A 7,981-nucleotide genomic window follows, 5' to 3' on the forward strand; every position below is an offset into this window, starting at 1 on the left:
TATTTGGAAATTAGACAATGCCGTCTAAGGATAGAATTCGAAAGGCTACGAAACGTCAAAGACAGCAGTTTACTAAAAGCTTGCAGCAGTCCTCTACATTAAAATCACCTCAACGCGCGAAGAGAGCTCCGGGTAAGAGAACAAAATCATTCCTTAGAAACATTTGTAGAAACAAAAGTATAACTACAGAACAAGTTTTAGTCCAGAAAAAGAGAGCCAATTTAAATGGAAAGGAAAGGCCCGTCAAAAAAGTTTGTGCTAGAGCAGGAGATAACTCTGTGCATGGCAGTAGAAGGGAAAATATATTCAGGGACATTCGTAGGCGAATGTTCCGCAACAGGGTAATTGTGAATTTGGTAAACCAATTTAAGAAAAAGAAAAATGTAGAGAAAATTATTGATCAGGCTTTCAAAATTAAGCGAAAGTTATTTATTTTGGTAATTAATAGAATTAGGAAACTAAACAAGGTAATCTATGTTTTCAAATCTAATAGTAGATGGAAGAGAGAAGTTAATCGAAGTCATTTTTGTGAAGTTTTCTTAGGAGAATGGATGCATAGTTCAAATAGTGAGGCATTTTTTAATGAGGAGAGTTATTTTCAGGACAATGATTTGGTGCATGCAGTTGACAGCAGTGGTCAAGCATATGAGGTAAAAGGTGGTCGTCCGGTTGAAAAAGAAATACTTGTGTCTGCAGATGCAGAAGAGGTGTTAAGTGATGAGGTTTTAGGGAGACGTCCTAAGGGACCAGTGTACACCTGGAAGTGTAGTTCTATTTGCAGTGTGCGACAGGATTCCATCAATTTGCTTTGTGATTTCATACGGACATTTAATAAGAAAAGTGTAAAGCAAAAAATAAAGTTGTTGCAAGAATTAGATCCTTGCAGAGTGAGACAAGTGACAGGTTTGCATGGTCATTCACTGGCTTGTCTTTCCAGGAGAGTATGCAAGAGTGTATTTCATCATTTCAGGATGCTAGCAGTGCATCATAATAAAGTGAGGAAATTAGTTAGAATGTTGTATTATGCTAAGAGTCCAGCAATTATGCTAAAAAAATTAAGCAGAGCTCTTTTGCATGGTTCTGAAGTAGATGTGAAGAATATTTGTCAAGAAATTGAGTTCTGTTACTTTGCTGGTAAAGAGAACAATGTTGATATTGAACCACTAGAAGAAGGTAATGTGGAAGAGAGTGTACAGATTTTCAGTACAGATAAGTTTCACAAGGAAATTTCCACGTTTATGGTGAAATCAAGTGAGAGGCCTAATTTCACTTGTGTGTGTTGTCGACGGACTTATTATAAGAATCAGACTAAGTTAGTGGATTTATATGCAAAAAGTGATATGGAAAACAATAGTAAATGGAAGGATTTTGCCACATACTTGATGGTAGAAAATTGTTTTGATTTGGGAGCGGACCAACGTATGTGTACTTATTGCTATAACAAATTAAACCAAAACTAGATGCCTGCTAGAGCGGTTTATAATAATCTGGAATTAGTTGAAATTCCTTCTGAATTGAAGGATTTAAATACTTATGCATCTGTTTTGATTCAAAGTGTCCATCCCTTCCAGGCTATTGTACGAATGGAGCCAAAGACAGGGAAGTTGCCTCCATCAGATTTACAGAGAGGATTAAAGGGAAGGGTTGTTTATTTGCCTTTGGATTTGAAGAAAAACATTAATACAATTGGAGTAGAGAAAGTGGAAGAGGAACCTCTGGTTTTCATAGTTAATGGTGTTCCGACAAAGAGTAAGAAAATCTGGCAAGATTTAGTGGATGTTAGGAAAGTCAAAAAGGCAAAATTGTATTTGATAAAAAATAATGAGTACTACAAGAATGTATGTGTTGCAGAAGAGGGAATAAGTGAAGAAGAGGACAGCGATTTGTGTCCTGGACAAATTGAGAAAGTAGAAGCCTCTAAAAAGGAAGAAATATATGAACATTATAGTGTTCATCCTTTGCATTCCAAGGAATTCATGGGGAATGCTATTGAGTTGTTTCAAATGAAACAAGCCAAAGGGAGTCCCATTAGTGTTTGGGAGGAAAGTTTGGAAGCTCGATGTTTCCCACAATTATTTCCCACAGGTCGAGGAGGACGATATGATGAGCGACCTGTTCAAATTCCTGCTTCAGAATACCAGACTTTACGATTGTATGCAGAAGATCCTAGGTTTCATCAATGCATTCCCTATTTATTTCATCTACTGTTTGAAAGTGATCTCTCTGGATTGTCTTATGCAGTGAACCACATCTTGAAAAGTGGTGTACAACTGCGAAATACCTCGGCAAGGGACTTTATGAATAAAGTCAATGTGCAAGACAGTATTTTGGATTCTCACTTTATTAATCTGATGGCATGTCAGCGTGGTACTAATCAGTACTGGTACCGTCGTCATGGTGACTTAAAATGTATGCTGAGGAACTTAGGAACTCCCACATGGTTCCTCACTCTCAGCTGTGCTGAGTATGGCTGGGAAGACATACTTGAATTTCTACGAGAGGTAAATGGAAACATTAAAAATATTGAATTCAAAACACCCGGAGAACTGTGCTGTTTGGATCCAGTGAATGTATGCAGGTACTTCAATCATAGATTTGAAGCTATGATGTCTTTCATCACGAACAAGAAAAATCCACCTCTTGGAGAGGTGTTGGATTTCTTCTGGAGAAAGGAGTATCAAGCAAGAGGTGCTCCTCATATACATATGCTGCTATGGATCAAAGATGCACCGAAATTTGGAACAGAGCCGGATGACTTAGTGCTCATAGAACAGTATGCTACATGTGCTGTTCCAAAGACAAACGAAGATAAAAGTCTAAGAGAACAAGTTTTACGGTTTCAAAGCCATCGTTGCGGAAAGTACTGTCGTCGTAAATTCAGAAACAAGGACAAGTACTACACCAAATGTCGTTTTGCATTTCCACGGTCGGTGATATCAAAAGGAAGAGTTACCAATTTGATGTCTTCGCTGCGACATAATGTGACGAGGAAATCACCCAAAAACACATACAATTTGAAAAGAAACGAAGAGTCCAACGACTACAACCCAGTGATTTTGTCCATGTGGAATGCTAACATGGATATACAGTTTTGGCTGACAACTGTATGGCTGTGGCTCGGTATGTGACGTCTTACATCACCAAAAAAGAAAATACAGAACTGAAGGATATGTGGGAGGATATTTCCCATGAAAAGAGCCTCAGTAAGAAGTTGTACAGTTTCAGTCTGAAGATGTTGTTGCATCGAGAAATCTGAGCTTACGAATGTTCTGACCGGTTATCTTCAGCAAGTCTCTATGCCAAATCTAGGAGTATCATTTGGGCAAGTCTTGGTCTTGCTGCAACGCGTAATCGAGTTCTGAAACCTGTACGGGAAATTGAGTATTTGGCGGAGAAGGAGCCAAACAATACAGAAATTTTGAAGACCAACATGTTGGATACATATTATCAAAATAGAAGCAGTCACCTGGAGAATGCTTGTCTGTATGATGTTCTTCAAAATTACGTTTTCAAGAGGAACATGAAAGAAGATATTGATAAAGGAGTGTATGCTGTAATTGGAAGTGAGGGATGTCTGGTCAAGCACAAAAAATGTCAATTGGTAAATAATCGAAAATTGGATTGCGAATCTCCAGAAAGAAAAGAGTTTTTCTATTTAGCTCTTTTGCAACTTTTCAAACCTTGGCGTGCAGAAGAGGAACTGCTTGGGGATTTCCTCTGTTACGAAGACTCTTTCAATGTAGCCAAGGAGTCCATAGAATGTCCTGTTTTTCCAAAATATCTACAAATGTTGAATGCAGAAATTGAGCAGGAAGCAACAATTGCAGCCAAGATTGCTAGAGACAGTTCTCAGGACAGTCAGAGTTCTGTTTCATTGAGTCAGGATCCACTAGGAGAACCAGTTATTGAAAATGAAGCTGCCACTGCCATGATTGAAGTGGAAAGAGCCATGGCACATGCTCAGAAGGATGCGGTTAATTTAGAAGATTTGGAAAGACAACTTAACGTTGAGCAGAGGAAAATATATGACGAAGTTACCAACCAAATTGAGCATGGATTAAGTCATGAGAAGGAAGAGAGCTCATGTACGTCGTTGAAGCCTGTCCGACTATACGTGAGTGGAGAAGCAGGAACTGGAAAAAGTTTTCTTATTAAAGCAATTTCATGTTATCTGCAGAAAAGGACTGAGTCATTGCTGTCTTGTGTTGTGACCGCTCCAACTGGACTGGCAGAGAGATTACTTTGCATCGGTTACTGATGCTGCCAGTGGAGCATGATAACAAATTACAATATCACAAATTATCTGGGGATGCTTGTTGTGAAGTATCTAGAGTGTTGAAGAAGATGAAACTTCTTATCATTGACGAAGTAAGCATGGTTTCCAATGTCATGCTTGCTTTTGTGCATTTAAGAATGCAGGAAGTTCTTAAAACAGAGTATGATGTGTTATTCGGTGGCAAACACATAATTGTTTTTGGTGATCTTCTGCAGCTGACACCAGTGAAAGGACAACCAGTGTTTAAACTGCTTACACATGAAGATACCAAGAAGTGCCTAGGGAGCATTGGCAACGTTAACATATGGTTAAACTTCAGTTATGCTGAGCTGCGTGAAAATATGCGTCAGGCGAAGGACGAAGATTACAAGAATATTCTGCAAGATGTTAGAATCGGGAAAGTGACTGAGCGTGGTAAAGAAGCTTTACATGCACGCTTACTGTCAAATTTATATCCAGAAGAAGACGTTTTGCCAGAGGATATTTTTCAGAAAATTACTGTGAAGAAATCTGGAATATGTTTGATGCCAACTCTTGCAGAATGTTCCATCTTCAACAACAAAATGTTGAATTTAGAAAAACAAGAGATTGTGAAACTGGAAGCTATTGACAAAATAGAGCATATGGGAGCAACAATTATTTTGTCTGAGAATTTGAAATCTAAATTGGATTCATTAGAGAAGAATGTGTGCTTAAATTGCCGTATCATTTTGAGAAGGAATTTACATGTTGAAAGAGGTCTGGTAAATGGATCAATGGGTAATGTTGTTGATTTTGAGAAATACAGAAGTAGAGATGGAATTGAATTTTTAAAAATGAAATTTGATGGAATTGAGGAAGTAACGCTAATTGGTCGTTGCACAGCAAGGTTTTTGCTTGTAAAAGACTTATATGTGCGCCGTAAGCAGTTTCCTGTTTGCTTGGCATATGCGGTGACAATTCATAAATCGCAAGGTTTAAGTGTAGACACTGCTTTAGTGAATATTGGCAGTTCTGTATTCAAAGAGGGTATGGCTTATGTAGCATTGTCACGAGTCAGAACTTTATCGGGATATTACTTGATTGACTGTGATGTCACAAACATTTGTGCGGATCTAGATTGTGTTAAGGAATACAATAGGTTAAGAAGAGAGTATGCGCCACATGTGCCTCAATATCCTTTGTTTGAGAAACGTGTGGTAGGCCGGAAACGAAAAAATATCAGTAATAGTAGGGAGGTTGAAGCAAAAAGACCAAAAGTCGATGATCCAAAAATTGTAAGCAGGAATAAAAGGAATTCTGTTGAAAATGTTGTTGGTTTTAAATTTGAAAATAGTTCTGGTGTCAACTGCTATGCTAATGTAGTTGTTAATGTTCTCTTTTCACTAGAGACTTTCAAAGAACAGATTGTGATTAATTCAGAACAAAGTTTATGCTGTTTATTGAATTCTGTGTTAGAGAAATGTAGTGCTGATAGAACGAGAGTAGAAAGTGTGTCTGAAATTCATTTTCTGTTAAACGATGTTAATGTATATGCTTGATGTATTGCAAGATGAGGGTGTAGATGTAGATTATCTATTTGGCCTTTCTTATCTATGGCAGCATGACTGCGAGAACTGTAGGCTATCAAGTACTACTAGTGTAGAGTCAGAAAGATTTATATATTTAACTTTGCCTGACTGTAAATCAGTATCCTTCAATAAGCTAGTAAAGGCAGCCGATCAAAACATGGAGTGCAGCCAATGTAAGTCTGCAATGCTGTCCACGTTAATTTTACGAAGTTATGGCCAGTATGTCATTTTAATGTTTCAACGATGTAGGCCTGATGGAACTAAATTGACAACTTTAATTAATAATTTTGTCAATATCAGGAAGGACTTTTATAACTACTGCAATTATATATCATAACGGTCCTTCAACTAATTCAGGACATTATACAGCTTATTTAAAATCTGGAAACGGCTGGTCATTCTGCAATGATTCTGTTTTAACTTTCAAAAAAAGATTGCCTTTCCACCTTCAAAATTCTTACCTGGTGTTCTTACAACCAAAATTTTAGGAAAGGTAGCTTGGGATTTGTTTAGAGGAATTTCCAGAGGTTCTAATGGCTCCTACTCTATATGGCCTTGTGGATAATTGTAGTACAGAGCGAAAACTGTTTGTGTTTATAAGCTAAGTCAAGCAGCAGATCAAAATAAGGAGTAGAGGAAATGTAAGTCTGCAATGCTGTCCATATTTTTTATAGAAACTTATGGGTGAAATGTCATTTTACAATTTGAACTACATAAACTGGATGAAAAAAAGTTGTTAAGTCTAATTAAAAAATTTTGGGTTACACAGTCATCGATTTCAGGAAGAACATTTGCAACTGCAGCTATTATATATTATGCTGGTCCTTTGACAACATCTGGATATTACACAGCCTATTTGAAATTTAAAAAAGGCTAGTCTTTCAGCAAACATTACTCAATACTCGTACTCAATGTTGCCTTTTGACTTGTTTTCTGAAGTGAGAATTTAGGGTAGGTATTTGGACTATAATGTTTCTAGATGTTGCTGTAACTTAGTGTGCTGTTTTAAATTGCTTTGTATGGCTCAGTTTTCTTAAAACAATGGAGTTTATCTTTCAGAAAGTGGCGGGCAGAAAATAGTAACAGCACAACAGAGTATAAACTGTTCATAGGACATCCTTTGACATCATAGAAAGTAAGTTAGTTTGGAGGAGTTCTTATTTCTGCTTAGTTATATTATTTGGGTTTTTTAAACACAATCATTTTGATTGTGGTTTTTTTTCCCCGCTGTTATATGATGAATACCTTCAACTCACTGTTTTCAGTGAAATTTGATATTTTCTGATAACAGCAAAAATAAACCATTAAATATGTTTAATTAATTTTCTACTTTGAATTATGATTTATAATATGTATTCATTTTGTCTCATGCTCACTCTTTTTTTACCACCTTGTATTAATTAACATTTTTTTGTTCTTTCTTACAGAGATTAAAAGTATAAAAATGATAATTCAGTACGGTAATGACAATTATAAGGTAAGTGTTTAGTAATCTTTACGTTACATGTCTATCAGATTTAAGTTTTATTAGTTCCACTGCTTCATTTCTTTAACCCTTAGTTTCCTGCCTTTGCTACTTCCTTCATTTCTTTTTCTATTACTTATTTATACTACTCTTTTCACTTCTTTTATCTGTCCCTCTTTCAACAGTAACTGTGTGTTACTCCCTCTATTTGTCTTTCTTTTCACATTACTCTCCGTTTATTTACTCGTTTTTTTATTTTTATTTTTTTTTTAGTTTGCTTCCGGTTCGCGTACCGGAACGCTAACCGGGAAGTGTATCAAAAGAAATAGAGGATGCTAGAGTGCTAAACATTCTAGCAATTTTTTTTAAAAGGGAAGGTAGTTCTGAAAAGAACTTTTTTTTAAATTATTTTTGATGTTTTATATTTTTTTTGTGTTTTTTTGGAGGAAGGGGAAACAAAAATGATTCACTTCAAAGGGCTCAACAGGAGCAACAACAAAAAAAATACTTTCTTGGACGTTTTGGACATTGATGATTTTCATATGATCGATTTATTAGAGTAATACTCCTCTCTCCACATGAAATTAATTTTCCACAAGCTACACATGTCAATCTCATCTGCCCAAAGTTCTTTTGGAGATTTGGGACTGTTTCCCTTGCCTCTGATTCAGTTATTGCTAGGTCATTGGT

The sequence above is a fragment of the Lissotriton vulgaris genome, chromosome 4_1, assembly GCF_964263255.1.
Source record: "Lissotriton vulgaris chromosome 4_1, aLisVul1.2, whole genome shotgun sequence".
Taxonomy (NCBI): domain Eukaryota; kingdom Metazoa; phylum Chordata; class Amphibia; order Caudata; family Salamandridae; genus Lissotriton; species Lissotriton vulgaris.